We start from the raw sequence: 23,366 nt of genomic DNA on the forward strand, positions 1-23,366 counted from the left end.
TATCAGAGAGGTGAACTGACATTTCAGAACACAAATTGCTGATAGTGGTGGTAACAAAGTTTATTTCCAGACCAACATTGTAACAAAGCAAGTATGCTTTACCTCCATGAGATTTCTACTCATGGAGGTTTGTGCAAAAAAGCACAAACCCGGTCAGATAAGCTTTGCTAATAATTTAATAAAATCTTGGTAATCACATTTGGATCACATGCCAATTTCTAGGTCTCTTGTATCAGTTTGTCTGTTCATGTAAAGTCCTAAGAATTATCACCTTTTCTCTTAATAAATTTTTTGTATATCTTTTACTATAATTTCTTTAACACACCTATGAGCTTCAAGTGTTCAATTTTGTTTGAATTCTCTAATTTAAAGAAAAATAATCTCCTGTCATTAATGTTTAGCTTACACAATACAGACACCATGCTACAGAAAATATGTAATCACATAATAAACTTAGGCAAGAATTGCTTTTATGGAAGGATGCAGGATGGCTAACAATTTGTTGACTGTTGGTATTCAGAACATCGGAAATAAATTCATTTTACTCAGCTGACCAAATATACTTCCAAACCTCTTTTTGATGGATTTTAGTCAAATTTAAATATATGATCCCGTGTATAAAACTGTGGGACTATGAAAGGCATTCTGTGCTCTGATAGAGTGAGGCATACTCTGTGGAGACCCAGTAGAAAATTCTACAAGGGACAGAATTTTGTTTTGTTTGTTAGTTTTCGAGACAGGGTTTCTCTGTGTAGCCCTGGCTGTCTATGCCCCCAGACACAGCTGCCTGACAACACGAGGCCCCAGTTCCATCATTCTGTGGCCTTCAGTCACATAGGCAGTCCAGATTCCACAGTTACCTGGCAATAGTCAGGTATGCTCCTCCCACAGTTACCCTGCAACAGCAAGGTAGCCCAGCCCACTACAAAAGGGGCTGCTTGCCCCCTCCTCTCTCTCTTGTCTCTCTTAAGCTCTTGCTTCCCTTGCTCTCTCTCTAGCCCCCTTCCGGGGTACCCAGTGGTCTGTGGTGCCTGAGAAGGAGCCAAGACTGTGTCTTCCACACCCCTGGAGCGAAGTCCAGCAGCCTAACATGGCCCGACGTCTGTCCCGTGGTGGTTCTGTGAGGTCCTGCGGCAGTCTCCCATGTCAGTCCATACAGTCTCCCTGAGCTCTAGTGAGATGTTCCCCACCCCCTTTATTTCCCCATGCCCAACGACTGACATAAAACCACCTTCTACAACTAAATATTGTTCAGTGTTGTTTTAATACGTTGTGTAAATAAGTCAAATTTGGTAGTTGGGCTCAATGAGATTCTCTGCTACTATCAAATACTACATGTATAAATTATTTAATAGCACTTTCAATGTAAGAAAAACATAATTTTTATTATTATTGATTATTTTGAACAATAATCAATTATATCAATCAATATTTATTGATTATTTTCTAAAAACTTGAAGTGAACCAATGTCTGGGAGAAAACTTAATAATCAAAGTAACTATTAATAATAATAATCCTTATTTTTCTACATATGCAATTGTTTATAAAAATAAAATAGCTTGCATGGTAAAATGATTTTTATATTGGTACACATAAAATATTTTCTGTGTCACTAAATATTGTTAGCAACCTCATTTTAATGAATTAGAGTGAATTCCATTTTTTATCAGTGTTTACTTAACCAATAGTAGTATGGTCTTATTTATTTAGGATAATTTTATCCTTATTTGATTTCTTCCTGGAGTACGGGGAGCTGACTCTGTGGTTGGAACACTGGCTGGTCTTTCAGTGGTTGGATTTGGATTCCAGGTACCCACTCGTCCGTTTCAATCATCTGCAACTCCAGTTACAGAAGATCCTATGCCATCCTCTGGCCTTAGCCTTCATTGCACATATATGGTACACAGATATACATATAGGCAAAACACTCACAAACATACAATTAGGAAATCCTCCAAGAAAATATATTTATTTATTCTAATGTATTCTGGTGTTTGATGTATCAGTCCTTACATTTCATATAGAATATTAAAAATATATCATCTTTTTCTTCTTGAAGAATAACAAGATAGAAAAAGACTACAGGATAGGCTTAGTGAAACATTTCAGCATAGGTAAAGACTAATCAGTTAGTACTGTATGTAGTAGAAAGGCATTGTAGCTTGTCAAGCTCAGTTTAAGAAGTATCAGACATAATGTCCATGAAGTACTTATTCATTTGGCTGTTGCTGTTTTTGTTTAATATAAAATATCACATAGCCAAGGCCAGTCTATACTTACTCTGAAAATTAGGATGACCACGAATTTCTGATCCTCTTGGCTCCATGTCTTAAATTCTGGCATGTACTATCATGTCCAGCTTTGGAAGCAGATTCTAAGAATTTTGAGCAAGCATGGTTCATTAGTCACCCTACATACTGCAACTCTCTTCTCTATTTCTGAACAATCAAGGAAACAAGAATAGCTTAGGCTGAAAAATTAATAGAAGTGAAATACAGAATTCATATGGTTCGCTTATGGGGGAAAGGCATGAAGGATAATGCTGATTATTCAACACATTGCTCTTCATTGGTGGTTGCATGCAACATCTGTCCCAGTGGATGAAAGATGGCAGAGCCTCAGTTTAGATCCATTTCTTATAATAGAACTCAGAGACTCAGTGATAGAGAAAAGATGAAATTTATGATGTTCAATAACTCAGATTTTAAAGTTGTTGGTTACCACACCATAACCTGTTGTGCAGTGACCAGGTCAGACAGGAAAAGGTGTACAGATAATCAGTGGGCAGTTACACAGAAGCAATGTTCTAAGCAGAGAGAAGATACTGCAGTATGAAGATGAATGGGGTGGGCTATACTAATGGGACCACATTCTTTCAGTCATAAAGATGAAATTTTGTGAGTATCTGTGGAAACTTCCTTAGGTAACTTCTGAAAAAATAAATTATTGACACAAAACCAGATTCAAATTTGTTATTTTTAGTAGAAGACTTATTAGTTATTACTAAATTCAGCTTCTCTATTTGTGTAGTGACAATGTGACCTGCAATGCCTATGAATACTCATATAAACGTATTTGTTCTTTGCCAGGAGCAATCAAGGAGAAGCTAAAACCTAGCAGGTGATCTTCCTCAGATGTTTTTACCAAGGACTATAAAGTCAATAACAGATTTGCTTCTCTAGGCAAGGCCAAGAAGATTACATCTGAGGAAAGATTCCTGCTATTAATATGCTTTTCCTTTTATTACTAAATACATATAACAATCACTAGGTATTAGTTCACCCTTTTGAGCAGATCTCTGCAGAACAGTAAAGATGCATTCTCTTGTAGTGATGCCATATACACAAATAGATGATTTCTTAATTATTAACGATGATTCAATAAGAATTCCTAAAACTATAGTATTAATCATTAAGCTCTTTTATAATAGGACTGCTATGAAGTCCTCCCTGATCATCAAAACTGCAATGAGAACTCTGCCGGTCTTCAAGTGACATAAGTTAATTGCTTCTGAGATAGCAAGAATGCATCCACAACTTAGAGCACATTACAAGAGATTGTAAAACAATTAACCAAAGGTCATAAAAAGAGATCTAGTGATTTACCAAGGTGTAAGGACAGAAGATAAAATATTTACAGGATTTAAGCTATACAAAACTTCACTAATAACTTAGTTGCAAAAAATTATGGTTTTCTTTCAGTGAACCTGTTGAGCTTGTGACAGATAATGAATGTTTAGGCAGATAATTATTCTTAAGGGATATGTGCATAAACATTCTCAATTATAAACTTCTTATTCAATTTATGACTTGAATTTATGTGTAAACTTGTGGTAAACCTTTTACCATGTGATAGTGTATTCTAAAAGATAAGTCCTGAGGACAAAAAGAGAGGAAACTGAACTCAAGAAAAACCTTTTAGAGAGAACTTTTTATAGAAGAACTTTCTTAGAAAACTTTTAGAGAGAACTTAGAAGTAAAGGCATTGGGAATGATGGCATTGGGGGAAAGGCTTAGCAACTGGGCATAGTAGTATTGGAAGATAAGGCAATGAGAGTAAGGGCATTATGATTGTTACATTAGAGCAGGAGGAAAGAGCAAGATTGGGAGAAGAGAGCGGAGAAAACCTTTTAGAGAACAAGAGAGAAACTTTTTGGAGACCCGAAGAACTAAGAAATGAAGGATAAAATCACTTTTCAAAAATGTCCTTTTTTCTTCCTGTGACTTCAACTAGTAGAGTCGGAGTTAGAGTTGCAGTTCCCGAAGAGATAGAACAAGGCTACTTTACTTAATCTGCCTCTGTTTTACTATGAGATACTAAATGCCAGACTGCAGCTTCTGGCCTCAGAGCAACCCAGACAGACAGATCCACTAATGGAGCAAAGTGACATAGACTTAAAATAGCTTAATGTTTTATTACCATAGAGCAACCCTAAATAACTTGCAAGATCAAGTCTTGCTCCTGCCAACATTCTTCCCCCTTGGCTTACTTCAAGAGAGAGCCAAGAAAGAAAACGGAGCAGCCTAAGATGGTCCCCTACAGTTCTCAAAGCAGACACAACTCACTCAGAGTAATCTGCTTTTAGAGACCTTCAAGCATAACTCTTGTGCAACTGGCAGCCACATATTTAAGCGTTTTAACAGTATCTTATGTGTACATTAGTGCAACAGCTGCTCTTGAGCAATGGTGGCTCTCCTGTTTTGTGTCTGATGTTCTTCTTGCTGACAAACATTTCTGTAACACCTTCAGATGACAGCTTCTAGCTACGCTCTTGCCTTTAGTCAGCCTTCTTGATGTGAACAGGCACCAGGGCCAAAGTAAAATACAAAAAAGGAGCATTTAATTGGGAGGTTTGCTTACGGGTTTCAGAGGGTGAGTCCATGATCAGCAAGGAAGATAGCTTGGCAGCAAGCCGGCAGGCTTGGCACTGGAGCAGTGGCTGAAAACTTATATCCAATCCAGAAAGGTAGACATAGAGAGACTGAGCCTGACATGAACATTTGAAGCCTCAAAGCCCACCCCTAGCAGCACGCCTCCTCCGATAAATCCGTACCTCCTAAGCCTTCCTAAACTGTCCACCGAAGGAGAACCAACAATTCAAAATATATGAGCCTATGAAGACCATTCTTATTCAAAGTACAGCAGGTATCTAGTGACAAACGTTCCTTTAACATTTTATTTACATTTTTAGAAGCATTTTAATTTAAGAATGGATACTCATAATCTATGAGACCTAACAGAAGCAGTAAAATAGGAAGATAGGTACCAAGCTTTGCAGCACAATTATTTTCTTAATTCCTCCAGATCAAACACAGCACTTACTAGAAGTCCTGAGTCATCAACGTAGAATTAGCTTTAAAGAGAGCATACATGAATTCTCTGTCTATGTTTTTATTTGATATTTACTTTTTCTCATATTTGCTGTAAAGTATGATTTTCAATGAACTTTACTGAATTGAGTTACTGCTTTGATTAGAGGCTTGCTTACAGTTTTATTAGCTGCTTTATTGTATTCCAACACAATGCTCCTGGTACTATTTTAAGAGATTCAACTTCAACAAACCAAATTCTGCCCCATTTGGTAGGCTGAGGTGTGGGCTGCATGAAGTATAATAGCATTTTACAGTTCTCGGTGAGGTACTCAAACTAGCCCCATAAAGGCAGAAACTGCCTTGTTTTTTGCACTTGTCTTAATATCTAATTAAAAAGGTAATACATTTTTATGGAAATTTATTTTATTGTAAGTGCTTCATGTACCATTTCCACTGTCATTTTTATAGAGATTTGTTTTAAAACATACTTGGATGGTAATTTTACAACAGAAGAGGAAATAATTAAAGAATAAAATTAACATGCATCACAGGACACGTTCTATGACTTCAGCTTTTACATTTCACAGCTGAGCACAGATCAGGGCAAGATGTCCCCAGTAGCATTCAGCCTGGCCACTCTTTTTCTTGTAATCTCATCACCTCCACCTGCTGTGATTTTGACAACTACAGCTCACAGTCCTTCCAGAATTGCTTGTACTTCCACTAACTTAACAAGTTTTCAGCATTAGACTGAAGTAGTTTGGGGATACTTAAAATTCCCTGTGAGATATGCAAAGGGTTGGTTGCCGAGAGGCAGGTATGACTGCGGGATGGGGTGGAATACATTACTATCATCCATCAGGAAAAAACCAAATTGAGTTTCAAGGTTTCTCATGAGTCTGGCCACAAATGATAACCCCTAAAGAGCCCAGAGCTCTTTGTACCAAGAATTAGAATGTACCAGAGATAAATAACATTTCTGTTGCCAAGTAGCAGCTCATTTGATAACTGCATACGAGACTATAATGCTAAGTACAGCTACACTAAATGCTGTCTGTTCCTAAACAGAAACTTCCTTCCACCCTTAAGTCCGAGAATGTTCCTATACCTACTAGGATTACTACTGTATAAGCAACATTTAAGGGTTATATATTTTAAATGTGTCCTCCAAAATTCTTGGAAATTTAATCTTTGGTTCAACAATGTTAAGATATATATCCTTTAAGACGTGGTTACACCAGGTAGCTTCTTGTCTCTTGAATGTACTAATTGTGTCTGTGTAGGTGGATTGGCATAATAACAAGTTTGGCAGTGGCTTACCCCAAATTCTGAAATTTCCTACCATTCTAATATAGCACACCCCACCCCACCCCATTCCCGAGAATGGGTCATCATGATTGTAGCCTCACAGCCCTGAGTTGTGCGTCTCAATAGTAGCTGTTGGCAATCGGGCACATCCATGAACAGCTAGAAGTGACTTCACAACAATCAGGCATCTTTACAGCCAGCTCTTGGGTGACCCGGTGGTGAGACACATCATCTCTAGCAGCCCGGGAGGTGACAGCCTCGCTCCTGTGTCTGTCCCTTTGCAGATGCACCATGGCCCCTGTTGCATGTCCCTTTGTGCATGTGCTACAGGCCCAATAAAAGCCTTGTTCTCCCTGTCTCCCTTCTTTCCTCCCTCTCCTAGAGGCTACCTCTATTTCCCCCTCCCAATAGTCCTCCCACAGGAGACTTGGTGCATGGTGTGATTTTGTTGGGACCCACAGCATAGTTCTAACAGTAGCAGTGGTTGAAGTGCTGGGGTGTTTGGTTTTAGTGGGAGGCTCTTGGGTATTAAATTGAACACTAAGGAAAGCAGATGTGGTGGTAAGGACTGATGAGGTCAGTCACAGTGGGCAAATGAACTGGTTCTTTGACCTTGGGGAATGGCACCACTGTGGTAAACCAACTGTTTCAAAGTTTCCCCAATTGCTGAAGAACAAGATGAGCAATAGGATGAGGAACAGTATTTCATCCCATGGATGCTCTTGGTAAGACTCCAAAATCGACTCAGATAGCAGGCAGCCCATCCTAGCAGTCATAGTTGCTCTGTAATCAATCTGTAAGGGACAATCAAAGAAACACCTATGCAAACCCTGTGATTCACCGTTCTTGAGTGACTTAAAAGTTGTCAATTTTAGAGATCACTGTACTGAGACATCATACCATATTAGTTTCTTATTGTCTTGATATATGGTGTTACAGTTGCCTAAATTACTTTCCAGGGACCTAAGGTTGTTTTATGATGAGCATATAGACTTAATCATAAAGATGCCCAGTGGGTTACTAAAGGGGGATACAAAAGCTTGGCATCAATAGTCTTATGGCATCTCTACCATTATTGTCTTTGCCTTTATATCAGCTTATTCAGATTTGCATCCTGATGGGCTTATTCCTTGGTAAATACTTTTTCCCAAACTATAATACAGAATTAATTAGATCAAGACATTTTAGACTCATATGCTTACCTCCCTGCCCCCACGTGCTCCCCCCACATTCACATACTGCCCAAGCCTTTAGAAGATAGTTACCATCCACTGTAGTAAGAGACACAAGACCATGAAGGGAATGAAAAGATGAGGCACTTGGAAGATCAATAATTACTTGATAAGCATATTGTCTATAAATCAGCACTGGGAGCTAGAGAGATGGCTCAGAACTGGCTGCTGTTGAAAAGGATCTGGTTTCTTTACCTAGCAGCCATAGGTGGCTAGCATCTATCTGCCACTTCAGGTTCAGAAGATCTTAGACCTATGGTCCCTGTGGGCATTACACTCATGTGGTGCATGCACGTGCACACGTGCACACACACACACACACACACACACACACACACACACACACACACACATATACACACTCACAAGCTAAAAGCTCATACACATAAAAGTAAAGAATTAAAAACAGCACTGATTTGTTGATTTGTATTGTAGAATTATCCTATAATTCTGTTCCAACTCACCAATGTGACATCACTAAATGTTCTGTTAAAAAGAAATGTATAGTCACATGATATTACATGCTATCCTCCCCTACAACTCAATATGTAAATGATGTGCTATGAAGGAGATAATATTAAAAACCTGGAGAACTTTAAGTGGAGGACAAAGTAAAACTGAGGACAGAAGGAGATATAAATACTAGTAAGGATGCTTGAAAAAACCAAGGAAAACATTATTTTACGTTCATTTTAAAAACCTATATCATGTATAAGTTCAGAAACATAAATATATTTCTAACTTGTGCCACTTTGGGTGATAATACTTCTTCGTAAATCATAGACTATTTAACTAGAACCCTATCAAAAGGTATAGGAAACCCCCCTTCAACTTGCTGGTTGGGGCAGTCTAAAAGACTCCCCAAACAATATTGGTTATTGACTCTGCCTTTGGTTTCCTTCCATAACTTGAGGGTAAGCTTCAAGCTCCTGCTGTTGAAGACACCAGATATTTCAAACACGGGGCTTGAGGAACTGAGCTGGAACTGACCTGGAAGCCCCTTCCCAGGGGACTAGCCCTCATAGTGTCTGAAGGTGCCATTCAACCTGCCAAGGGAAAAAACAATTGGTAATTCTATCCAGCTATAAAGCCCATGCACCACAACAATGACCAGACCAGGCAGATATCAAGTGATATCAGCTGACTTGCCAACATGGAGGTGGGGAAACATCACAAGGTCCCACTCCTAGATGAAGAGATGGAGGTAATCATAGACTGCAAGGAAAGGAAGAATATTTCCCCAGGGATGACACCCCCCCCCCGTTTGTTATCCAATCTGAATCAGTCATTCCTAATTACAAGTGCATAAGACCAACGCTAAATGGACTAAGCAATTTTACACATGTGAGTGTGTATGTGTGTAACAGTCAAAATTAAAAAAGAGGTTTAGACTCTGAGAAGGAGTGAGGGAGTGAGGAGTTGGAGATGGGAGAAGGAGTAGATATATAAATACAGTTCTTGTATATAAAATTCTCAAAGGATTAAATTTTTTAAAAGGCATGAGAAATAGTGAAACAGAGTAGAGCAATTTTGAAGGGACTTTTTGAATCTAGATTGCAATTCTTGTTAGGTTACTTTTAAGTTTAAGCAACTTAATTTTCAGGTTTTTATTTTAATTTCAATGTTATCATATGTTTATGGGTGTCTTGCCTGTATGAATGTTTGTGTACCACTTGTCTAGTGCCCACAGAGACCAGAAAAATATAACTGAGCCTTTAAACTGGAGTTAGTTCATTGTGAGCACTGTTTGGGTGTTGCAAATTAAACCCGTGTCCCAGGGAAAGCAGCCAGTGATCTTAAACGCTGAACCTTTCTCAGAGATTTTTTTAAATTTTTAATTAAATTATTTCATTATCTTTTATTTTAGTTTAATTATTAATATATTCAATAACCAGCTTACAAAATTCTTGTAAAGTTAATAAGTGCTTTTTGATGGAGCTGGTGAGTCATTATCAACACACCTGGTGCTGGAAGGTAGTTAATTTTAAACCTCCCTCTTCAAAGCTGTTTCCGTTTAATATACCAGCAATACCCATGAAAACTGCTACAATTGCACTACTTCTCATTGGTTCTATCCAGCTCAGAGGAGATTGATATATTTAATAGTTAACATTTGTGTGGTTTTGTTTGACCATTACAGTGTTGGTTTTTGAATCCCCTCCATGTTATTTTTCTTCTTTGAACATCCAGAGTAGAGAGAAGTATAGCTCTACCTACTTCTGCAAAACAGCTTTCCTTGTAAAGTATTATTTAAATAAGTCAAGTCATTTCACAAAATTGAAAGGCTATACATAGGAAATGCTTTGAAGTTAGTTTCTGTTCATAGACATTGTTGGTGAGGTCCGTTTGATTCTTAGTGGTCAGTTCTGCTGTAGTCTAAGGATGGTATGTCCAAAGGAGCCTCTTACCTACTTGGCCTTTTGAGGAGATTGTACAACTGAACTCTTTGAAGACATTTCAATGGTACTTAATTTTACCCTCTAACTTATTACTGTTCTGGATCTTAGTATGTATGATTGATACCTTGGGACTTTTGAAATTACCTCAGGAAAATAACCATACTTGATTTAGATAGAACTTAACATTTGGCTTATTTCATATTCTCCATGTAGTGTATATTTACATGTACCAGGGGGAAATCACGGAAGATTGAAAGTCTGGTTATCTCCAACTTCTGAGACCAGCTTTGAACCAATAGCTTTTATTTGTATTTTTGCCTGAGGTAGCATTGCATATCATTTGTACCTACTCTTGCAACACTGATTTTCTTCAAAGAGGGAAGAAACCTGGCTGTAACTGGGCAACTTCAGCACCTGTGGAGAGCACTGGCAACAGAATATCCACTTGAACCTGGATCCCAGCAGCCTAGGAAATGAATCACATGGCGTTTCTGCCTTTACCCGACCTCATTGCTTCTGTTTTATTTCTAAATTAGAAGCCATCACATTTGCAAGTCTCTTTCTGCTTAGATCCTCAAGGAAAGCAAGATTGGAAATGCGCTGGTGTGCTGGGTGGTCTGTGACATTAAGCTTTTAAAATTGAAAAAGAACTCATGTCCTAGAGGCAATTGTACTTTAATACAGTAGTGACAGACCTCTTGGTGCCTTGGCCTTTCAGTGTCATTTCTCATACAGTCTTGTTCAGCAGTGTGAAAATGAGATGACATTCAGGAACAGCTCTTGGATGGCTGGGTGGGTGGGTAAAGTTTGCTGCTGTCCTGAGATTTCACTTTCTTTTCTTTGCCCTTCATATTCTCACTTGCTGTATTTAGATTAAGTTCAAAGCTAATTTATTTTGAAACTGAGGTCACTGTGAATACAAAGTTGGGTAAAATGTTCTGTTAAATATCATTCAAGATGATTCATACAGGATTCAGTTTTAGTCTTTAAAAATCTTCAAGAATCTGAAACAGTATTTCCTCAGCTTATAATAAGAATATTTCTATTGATTGTGGCATGTAGAAATAACTTTTATTATGAATAATTTCAAAAACATTCAAAAGAAGAGGATCTTAACGCACACTAAAGCTATAAACCATGTTCAACAACTGCCATTATTGATAGTCTCCTCACTTGATTTCCTTTACTGTCTTTATTTCTCTTTTTCTTGAAATATTTAAAAGCAAAATTCAGCACTCCCTTAATTAACCTGCAGACATTGTCTCAGGGAGATGATGTAATGATAGCAATACTCATCAAGTGATTCAGTGTGCTCCATATATCACGTAAGACTGTTTCTAATGAAAGTTGATAGCCTCAGATTTCATTAGCACTATATATTTTCATATAATCTGAATTTAAAGCTTAACCTTGACTCATAAAAATAAAATTCTGGATAGCAGAATGTTCTTTCAGATAATTATATTACAGTTCCTTTTTAAGAAGTTATTTTCTTTTATTTAATATTGTCATACAGTACCTTGTTACTATAAAACTATTAGCTTATTTTCTATTAGTTATTTGTTAACTTCTACTAATCAAGGCTCACTTGGGTAAAATAATAATGTCTGTGGACAACTCAGAACTTCATGCTTACAGACCCAGAGTCCTTACGTAAACAATAATTGGATCTATGGAGAGAATGTGGGTCACATAGCAAGATACTTTGGGGCTGAAAATGCAGATAGAAGCATACTGGGCTGAACGCTGGGTGTTGAGAGTGCAGACGTGAGCAAAGTGTCCTGTAAGGTTGGGGGCAAAGCCCCGGGATGGGATACGTTCAAGAAGAGTCGAGGAAAGTTCTTTTTCACACATAAGACCAGGGGCATTTTCTATTCTCATAAAGACTGCAACTGTATGCCTGATTTCCTGGCTTCTGTTGCCTAGAAAAACAACTCTTAGAAGCCAATACAGCAAATCTGTACTTCCTCCATATTCACCTACTTTGTGAGAGTTCACTGAAGTTGATTGATATTATAACCCCTTACTGATGTTGTGCCTTTTAGTAAATTGTACACAACTACTGCTAAACAAAGTTTTCAGTGTATGACAGCTCATTCTTAATCAAGAAAACAATGATTCCCTTTATTAAGAAAAAATGTATTTGCTATTTATTCTCTTCCAATACCTTAATCAACCTAAAATCCAACTTTAAAAGACTATGTACATTTAAATAGATCCCCAAAATGCTCAAGTAGGCAACAAAGTTTTAATGCACAAGTTAGAGAAATATCTAGTGCTAAATACAGGAAAGAATTTCTTCTAACAATTATTATTAAGAGAGGCAATTGAGAAATGGATTGAGAGACCATTTCAAATAAGAGCATTAAATTTTAGTTCATTATTCTATCTGTGACATTAACCTTGAAGAGCATGTGACCCCTCCTGTGCTTGCTTTTGCCTAGATAAATTGTTAATCATAGCCGAGTAACCATTTTTAATAAAGGAAAGCATCCTTGGCATTAACTAATCAAAACTTTGATAGCTCACTGATATTTCACTTCAAGGGGCTGGCAAGATGGCTTGGTGGGGGACAAAGGTACTTGCCATTGAGGGTGACAGGGTGAGATGCATCCTGGTACCTACGTGGTGGAAAGAGAAACCTGCCACTTGAAAGTACTGTGGCATACACTTCCATGAGAGTGTGAGCATGTGCGCTCAGGCACGGGCATGGCTCTACACACCACACAAGAAATAAGTAAATAAATGTAAAAAAAAAAAAAAGCTCAAGAGAAAAATATCATTTTGTAAGAAGCCAGACAAATTTCATTATTTGTTTGTTTTTTCACAGTTAACTTAATTTCACAGGATTACTTATTCATTGAGAAGGCCGTATAAATAATACAAATAAGGCATTTTTATGATAATAAAGTCAACAAGACTCCCATTTGTTATCCTGTGCAGTCTGTGCTTGTGCCTTTAGATTTTCCTGCTTGGTGAGTAGACAATGAAAATATTTGTAAGAAAAGCATCACACATAAATCCCTGGCTGCTGCTGCTGCAGCCCCTCCTCCTCCTCCTCCTCCTCCTCCTCCTCCTCCTCTTCCCCCTCCCCTCCCTTTCCTCCTCCTGTTCCTCTTCCTCCTCCTCCTCTTCTCCTTCATCTCCTTCTTCCCCTTCTTCTCCTTCTGTGTCTTGAAAGAGAAGGGAGGGCAAACTGAATTTATTATGATGCCAGAATCTCTGAGAACTATTAATTCTTGTTCTGTATTTTTTTTCACATAAATGTAGTTCATATTGAGGAACTCCTGGTTTTGTTTTGTTTTATTTTTTCAGAAATCCTCTGGATTTTTTATATTTTCAGCATATCTGTCTTCTAAGTGTGCCTACATTCTCCCTTAGGCATCCTATATCTTCCATAGTAGTCGTATATAGATAAATAGGTCCCCATTTCAGACTTCTCTAACATATCTCAGGACTCTTAAAGGTTTCTCTCTTGTTTTTTGTTTAGTTGGTTTGGTTTGGGTTGAGTTTTTTGGTTTTTTAAGAGGATTCAGCAACAGAAAAGATTTGGAAAGATTTGGGGGACCTTCTGCTTGTATATTTCCTAGTTATATGGTCTTGAGCAAGTAAGCAGGTGGTACTTCAAAGTAATAAGAAAATAGAGAAAATATAAATAAACATGTATTTACTGGATACTATTTATGTCAACTTGACACAGCCAGAGTCATCTGAAAGGAGGGAATTTCATTTGAGAAACTGCATAGTATTAGGATGTAGGCAAACCTATAGGGTTTTTTCTTAATTGAAGAAGTGGGAGGGATCACCCCATAACAGGGACTGGTGATCTTGTATCTATTAAAAAAAAAAAAAAAAAAAAAAAAGCAGACTGAACAAGGCAGTAATCAGTATTCCTCCATGACTTCTGCATAAACTCCTGCCTCCAGGTTCCCACCCAGTTTGAGTTCCTGCCTTGGTTTTTCTCAGTGATCTTTGATTTAGGATGTGTCACGGACCCCCGAACTCTGACCAGCAGAGACGGGGAAGAACGACACAAATGTCAAGCAGGTTCCAAACAGATTTTGTCTTTATCTCCCCGAACAGCTTTTAATCTTTTCCCTCTCACAAACAGCTTTCTCTAACCCTCTCCCTGCTCCCACTAAACTCCAACTCTACTCTGCAACTCCTTCAACTGTCGCCCACCTGAACTGTTTACAGCCTTCTCCCCCAGAATTCTTCCCCTCCCTCTGGGGCACACATCCTGTTTGTTCCCAGCCCTCTGAGCTCCTTCCCAGCCCAGGGTGCATCCTGTTTTCAGTCCCCTGACCTGATCCCTTCCCCCTCTTCTGGATCCGGTCAGAGTTCAGCCAGGGAGGCCAGTGATAGTCCATTAACTCAGCAGGCAGGCAATCCACACAGGCTCAGCAGTTCAGGTTAGAGTTTAGGCTCAGGTTCTTGGCAGACAGGGACCATGGGGCTTGGCACACCCGCTCCCTACAGGGATACATAAAAACAAATAAAGCCCTCTCCCCATTGCTTTATGTTATGCTGTTTCATCACAACAATAACAAACCCGAAATGAAGCACACACACACACACACACACACACACACACACACACACACACACAAAGTAAGGATCAGTATAAATAGCTATTCTTACTGTCTTCTATTTTTCATACTATTTTCTGTTTGAAATTTACAAATCATAACAGTAGTTAGTCCATCAAGCAAAAAGAAATTAAGTGTTATGAACATCAGATAACCTTCCTTTATTACTGTTTACATGCACATAAGTGGATTCTTTATTTTTTAAATATTGTATCTTAGAAATTATGTATTTTTCCTGAAACAAATTGAATAAATAACTTAATAAACACCTTTATTTGTTAGGGTACTAGATGATTGAGCTGAGTCCCCATTCTGATCTTGAAAGTTAAGTAAATGTTCCTCTTATATGATTACTAGAGTTAAAACTATAATCAGCAGGAGTGCTCAGTTAGTACTCGGTGACCAGCCCAGCACCAATCAATGGTTCAGTGTCCATTATTTGTCCCTATTAATAATTTGAAATTGATGTTTTTTCCCTTTCCTAAAAATGTCGCTGTTTATTTTTTTTTCTGCTTGAGTATTCTAACATTTACCCCAATATTTCCTTATGACTTTACTCCTTTGTTTTCATTCTAAACTGTAGCTATTTCAGAAACCTCACCTCCTCTCTCAAACCCTCTTCTCTTCCCTCCCCTCACTTCTCTTTCATTCTCCTCTCTATCCTCCCTTCCCCTTTCTGCTCTCTCCCTTCCTCTTGTTGCCTTCTCTCCCACCCTCCCTTTCCCCAGGATTTCTGTTACATTCTTTTCTCTAATCTGTAAACACAGCTCAGTGGGCCTTTTTTCCCCTTGCATGTTTCTGATCATTGTGGTGGTCTGGGAACCTCGCTCCTCTGCTGCATATGTGGACATGATGGCATCATTTGTCAAATCTTCTAAACCAGAAGTTGGCAAATGATCTGTCACAGTCTACTCTCTCATGCTCAGCCAGCGAACCATTCCTGATTGCTCCTGTCGCATTGCCCTTTGCTGTTTTGCAGTTCAAAGACTCTGGTGGTTTCAGGATCTGAATGCCCGAATTCCCTTTTGCCAATACTCTCATTTATCTTCATCTGTTACATTGAATGACATCTGCTGTGGAAATTGAAAGGAAGGTCGCAGTGAAGATGGATAGTTTTGAAATTGAAGTGCAGTTGCATAATGTTTCTTGAAAGGTGGTATTTGAGTCAAGAAGGGAAGGAGACTCTCTGTGCCCTGTGTATTTCCAGACTGGAAGGCAGGGGAACTAGCTACTGCACAACCTCTGAGGTAGATGCTTGGAGGCTCTGTTATTGACACAGTGTGAACTAAGAGGAAGGAAACAAAAGATGGGAACAGTAAATATTGAGTGTATTATGAAGGAAGCCGCACTTAATAATGACCAGGCAGATTAATTGATTAGAACTTTAGTGACTCTAAAGAGGGAGGAAGGTTACAGGTAGAACAAAAATTATGTCTTAAAGGGGTTATATTTATCTCCCTTAATACTAATTCCTTGACCACCTCTGTTTCTGATCTAACATCCTTTTGACTAACAGATAAAATCATTTTTGCCATTCCCACATTCTTCTGGAACCCCAAACTGAACTAACTGCTCTTAAACACTGTCTCAAAGTTCTTGTTAATCTTTATTTATTTTCTTCTTCAAGCTGTATTTTCAAAATAGCCCATATTCATGCCACCAGTAATTTCTTCAGTAGATTTATTCTGTTATTTAGATAGCATTTATAGTTTCACTAAATGCATCTTTCTGATAGAGAATTGCTGCTGATTTTTTAAAATACCATCTGTCTCTGTTATTTTGCTCTGGCATTTTCCTAAAACCCTTCCCTGTGGTTTCTTCTACTTCACCGAGTTTCTTTAAATCAACTCATTTAAATTTTCTATCTGAAAATTCCTTGTTGATTTTAGCCTGGCTATTTACTGCAAATATTAAATGAGCTTATAATACAGTTTGTTTTATTAAAAATTATGTTATGTGTTATATATGTGTGGGTCTGAGCACATGAGTTCAGTGGATGCTCACAACCATTTATTGGACTGAACACAGGGTCCCCAATGAAAGAGCTAGAAAAAGAACCCAAGGAGCTGAAGGGGTTTGTAACCCCATAGAAAGAACAAAAATATGAACCAACCAGTGCCCCAGAGCTCCCAGGTATTAAACCATCAACCAAAGAGTACACAAGGAGGGACTCATGGCTCCAGTCACATGTGTAGCAGAGGATGGCCTTGTAGGACATCAATGAGAGGAGAGGTCCTTGGTTTGTATGAAGGCTCGATGCCCCAGTGTACAGGAATCCCAGGTCAGGGGAGAGGGGGGTAGATTGGAGGGCAAACCAGGAAAGGGAATAACATTTGAACTGTAAATAAAGAAAATAATCTAATAAAAAAAAAGAACTGTGAAAAAAGTAATATATATATATATATATATATATATATATATATATATATATATTCGCCATTTAGCTTACTATTCCTGTTCAGCTTTGTCAAGACCCTCTATTAATCAAGGTCACAAAGGTGCAAAGGCACAAAGTTTGTTATATTGTCAAATTCTATATTCCCTAAAAGTCTAAGAACTGAATCGGGTCCATATCATTCATTAAGAATACTCAAACACTAAATTTATAGAAAGTAGATTGCCAATAGGAGTGTGAAAAAGACATATCATCAACTAAATAACTTTAAGAAGGGTTGTGTGCACTAACTTATGATTACAACATTCTGAGGAATTTTCCACACAACAGTATAAGAGTTAATAAAAAATGAAGCTACATTGTAATACTAATATAAATAGTGTAGGGTTGTGAGACTTGTATATTCAACCAAACAGGAACTCTGGCCTTCTTATTTTATTGGGTTTAGCTTAAATATTTTTAGCAAGGAACTTATATTTTTCCTTCTTGCCTATTGTGAAGATGCTCACTCTGCAAATTCAAAAGCACATAGGAAGAAAAACACAAAAAAAAATCACATCAATACTTAATCATTTCTGACACAGATTTTTAAGAACACGATATACAAAAGAGAAAGAGGCTAATGGAGTGTTAGGAATAAATGACTTGCCTCCAAACAGTTTGCTTCTTCATTGACTTCATTTGAAAGCGAACATCTGTCTTCTACTGTTGGTGAGCAATCTCCTGACTACAGTAACCCAGGAGCCTCTGTGAAAGGATTTCACAATTTCAACTACTCCTGACTTGATAACTCGGTTTTAACCATAAGTAGCTACTTTCAAAATACTTCAGATTTAGCCTTTATTCCAGACTATGATTTGAGTATGTCAGTATTCTAGGTTAGGCAGAATTATTACAGTAATCTTTACATTTTGTGTGCTTTTTTAATAAAATACATTTTTCAGAGCACCCTTAAATAATACACACACACACACACACACACACACACACACACACACACGCACACACACACACAGCACAGCACAACAGAGGAAAATGAGGAAAACAAAAATAACTAGATTTGTTGGAAATAGAAATATTATTTTGATAATTTCACAATTCTCTCACATAGATTTATTACCTCTGGATTTTCAAGTGCACCTTACATGTATGTGCTTTGGGCTTCCTGAAATTTTTATTCATGCATTTAATTTTATCAGAGAGCTGATATTGACTAAATAAAAACTAGTGTTTTAGAACATAGAAATATCTGTTTTATAGGATTGCTGAGATCTGGTTGTATAGTGGTTCATTTCAACAATACCCAATACAATTATGTTGAGTATAAGTTTCACATGAACACAAAATTTGAATATGCACATTATTATTTAGATATCATGATGACATAAAAGAAAAATCACAAGCTCATGTATGTATAGGTTAAAATCACATGGCAACTGCCATGTTAGATACTATGGAAGAGGAATCAAGGAGTACTATGAACAGTTATGACAGCATCTACCTATTTTCAGCACCATGTGTGTGTTAGGCTCTTTCCAAATATAGTATTCCATTTTGATGTGTCGTGTTTTAGACAATAAAATAGATCTGAGTGGACACCTATCTGTGTATACCAACACCAGTGTTCTTCACAAAGGTGAACAATATGAATGACCACTCTTTGGGGAGTGTGAAAGGGGGAAAGCATATCAGATAATTTAAGAACAAAAGAGGAATTCATGTAGAATGACAAATAAGAGAGAAAGGACACAACAGACTTTAGAAATGCAGATGAATTTATATGAGAAAGAAAAGAAGAAGGAAAAAAACCACTAGGCAGATGTGCAGTATAAGCAATAAAAGGGGCGGGAGTTGTAAGGGGTGATGAATCTGCCATTCAATTTATTTTCTTGAGCATATTTTCAAGTTTTAAATGTGATAGCTTGGATTTTGCCTAAGTGAAGACATTTCATAACAACTAAAAAAATCACAGCATTGAGACTGATGACTGATAGGTAATTTTAAAGTTAGTGGAGTGAGAAATGAAATGAGAATAATATATTCTTAATATCTGGGTCTAGGTTCTGTTCGACTTTTTAAATCATAGAAATGAGGTCGTTAATGGAAGGGAATTCTTGTTTATAAAAGAGAGAAGGAAGGAATGAGGAGGAAGATTGGAGGCATGAGAAGGCAGGAGGGAGAAAAGGGAACTAGAAGGAAGTCGGGAAGAGTTTCATTTTGTTCATATCAGAATGATATGAACTTATCAGAAAAGAAGAGATAGCCTGTGAATTGAGAGCCAAAGTAAGTCAGGTATTTCCAGAGGCTAGACCTACTGCTTATTCTTCATCCTTCAATCAATCTTACTTTCCACAAGAAAACTTATTATTTTTGATTGTAAATATACTTTCATTTTTAAAATTATCTACACTTTTGGCACTTTTAAAATTCAACTTCTGAGACTAACATGATGAAATTCCGTATTCAAATTTCTTATAATTTCATAAGTTATTACATAAGAAATCATAATTGTATGTTTGGCACAAAGATCTATTTATTGATTGCCAGGGTGAAAATGTTTCAGAGGAAGTCATTACTGTGTGTCACTACATGACAGGATATTAGGTAGGTTTCTTCCATAATCTCTTTTAATCAAGAAAATATAAAAATATAATAATTACAACCAGGCTGCTCTATGTTTGATTTAGAGTGTATGTTTGATAGTATTCAATTGTGCTGTTTCTGATTAGAAAGCTTCAGGGAATTGTATTCATTGATATTGTGAAATGCATATTACAAGTTCTGGGTTCTGAGAGAAACTACTACACAGCTAGATTTATCGGGAAACATTGGAAACCACCAATGCCCTTTCTCTTCAGCTATAAACATCCACACAAAACCTCCAAGTGAGGGTGGAGCCCCAAATAGATACAGTGTGCTTGGTGGATATAATGTACAAAATTACTAGAATATGGGGACAGGAAAAACATGGTTAGAGAGAAGCAGCCTTTTGCTTTCATTATAGAGCTCTGGAGAAGAGGAAAGAGGATGACTGACTGGGCACCATTCCATCTTGCCAGTCCCTACTCTATCCCTGAATCAAGTCTGAAGACAGGAGAACAGATTTCCTTCCTACACAACGCTCATTGCCAATGACTATTAGGTTCGGGAAGTTTTTAAATAATCATTTGCAAAGTTTCTGAAGAAACCATAGAGCTGTGAAATATGTCTTGTGATCCTAAGGCTAATAGAGTCCATAGAATAATTTTGTTATTTCTTTGTCTACCTATTTACAGCACTAAAGAATTTTTATTCACCATCCAAGGTGCATTTGGAACATTCAAAGAATTAATTCTGTGCTTTTTTTTTTTTTAACTTGAAATTTGTTCCTGGGAGTTCAGCCAAAATTCCATCAGAAATGAATGGAAGTTAATATGTTGAACAAATATGATACATACACGGGAAAGAAATATAATTTAAAACTATGGTACATGCATTAATGTTTAATTTTTAAATAAAATATCAAAAGTTATGCACAGTAAAATTTTTAGAAGGATATGATTAACTAAACTCATATGAGAAAAAGAATCTCTTCTTTAAAAATCCTTTAAAGCCAAAATCAATCTACAGATTCAATGTAATTCCCATTTAAAATTCCAACACAGTTCTTCACAGACTTGGAAAGCACAATTCTCAATTTCATATGGAAAAACAAAAAACGCTGGATAGCAAAAAAATATTCTTAACAATAAAAGTACTTCTGGGGAAATCACCATCCCTGACATCAAGCTGTACTACAGAGCAATAGTGATAAAAACAAACCACATGGTATTGGTACAGACAGGTTGATCAATGTAATAGAAGACCCAGAAATAAAACCCACAACCTTATGGACACTTGAACTTTAACAAACAAGCAAAAAACATACAATGGAACAAAGACACCATCTTCTGTAAATGGTGCTGGTCCAACTTGCAGTCTGTATGTAGAAAAACGAAAACACATCCATATTTATCATTTTGCACAAAGCTCAAGTCCAAGTGGGCCAAGGACCTCAATATAAAACAAGATGCACTGAATCTAATAGAAAAGAAAGTGGGAAAGAGCCTCAAACTCATTGGCATGGGGGAAATTTCCTCAACAGAACTCCAATGGCTCAGGTTCTAAGATCAACAATTGATAAATGGGACTTCAAGAAACTGAAAAGCTTCTGTAAGGCAAAAGACACTGTCAACAGGATAAACTGGCAACCCCACAGATTAGGAAAAAATCTTCACCAGCCCCACATCCGATAGAGAACTAATATCCAAAACATATAAGAACTCAAGAAGCCAACCTCCAAAATATTAAATAACCTTATTTAAAAATTGGGTTTAGAGCTAAACAAAGAATTCTCAACTGAAGAATCTCAAATGACTGAGAGGTACCTAAAGAAATATCCAACATTCTTAGTCATCAGGGAAATACAAATCAAAACAACCCTGAGATTCCACCTTACATCAATCAGAATGGCTAAAATCAAAAACTCTGGCAATAACAAACACTGGAGAGGATGTTGAAAAAGACTCCTTCATTGCTGGTGGGATTGCAAGATGGTACAACCATTTAGTAAGCCTATCTAGTGGTTCCTCAAAAAATTGGAAATAGTTCTACCTGAAGACCCAGCTTTACCACTACTGGGCATATATCCAAAAGATGGTCCAATATATAAGACACATGTTCTACTATATTCATAGCAGCCTTATTTATAATAGCCAGAACCTAGAAACAACCCAGATATCCATCAACAGAAGAATGGATACAGAAAATATGGTACAGTTAAACAATGGAATACTACTCAGATATTAAAAACAATGACTTCATGAATTTTGCAGGCAAATGGATGGAACTAGAAAATATTGTACTGAGTAAGGTAACCCAGACCCCAAAGGACATACATGGAAATGCAGGGACAAAAATGGAGGAAAGACTGAAGGAAAGGCCATCCGAAGATCAACCCCCCCCCCCTTGGGATCCATTCCATCCACAGACATGAAACCCTGAAACTATTGCTGATGCCAAGAAGTGCTTGCTCCCAGGAGCCTATATGGCTGTCCTCTGAGACACTTTGCCAGCACTTAAGACAGTTGCAGACACTCACAGTCAATCATCGGACTTAGCCCAGGGACCACAATGGAAGAGTTAGGGAAGGACTGAAGGAGCTGAAGGGGACAGTAACTCCATAGGACGAACAATAATATGACTAACCAAACCTTTCAGAGCTACCAGGGACTCAACCACCAACCAAAGAATATACATGGTTGTACTGGCTAGTTTTGTGTCAACTTACACAGGCTGGAGTTATCACAGAGAAAGGAGCTTCAGTTGGGGAAATGCCTTCATGAGATACAGCTGTAAGGCATTTTCTCAATTAGTGATCAAGGAGGGAAGTCCCCTTGTGGGTGGTGCCATCTCTGGGCTGGTAGTCTTGGTTCTATAAGAGAGCAGGCTGAGCAAGCCAGAGGGAGGCAAACCAGTAATGTACGTTCCTCCATGACCTCTGCATCAGCTCCTGCTTCCTGACCTGTTTGAGTTCCAGTCCTGACTTCCTTAGTGATGAACAGCAGTATGGAAGTGTAAGCTGAATAAACCCTTTCCTCCCCAACTTGCTTCTTGGTTATGATGTTTGTGCAGGAATAGAAACCCTGACTAAAACAATGAGTGAGTCCGAAACTCCCACTACATTTGTAGCTAAAGATTGCCTTATCTGGCATCAATGGGAGGGGAGGTGCTTGGTCCTGTGGAGAGAAGTTGCCCCAGGGATGGGGGGAGGGGATGCTAGAGTGGGTAGATGAGTGAGGGATAGAGGCAAAGAGGAGCAGGGAGGGGATAGGGGTTTGCTAAGTGGAGACTGGTAAGGGGGACAACATTGGACATGTAAATATATAAAGTACTCAATTTTTTAAAAAGTAACAAAACATCCTTTAAAGCATGTCAGCAATGTCCCTGAGAAAGTTTTGCAGTAAAAGGTCTGTTCTAGTAAGGTATTCAATTATTCCAATTGTATGGTTTTCCATTTTATGTACTTAGTATTCACAGCATTATAGTAACATTTTATTTTATTTTTTTTTATTATTATTATTTTCTTTATTTACATTTCAAATGCTATCCC

Source organism: Mus pahari, chromosome 10 (assembly GCF_900095145.1).
Source record: "Mus pahari chromosome 10, PAHARI_EIJ_v1.1, whole genome shotgun sequence".
In the NCBI taxonomy this organism is placed as follows: Eukaryota; Metazoa; Chordata; class Mammalia; order Rodentia; family Muridae; genus Mus; species Mus pahari.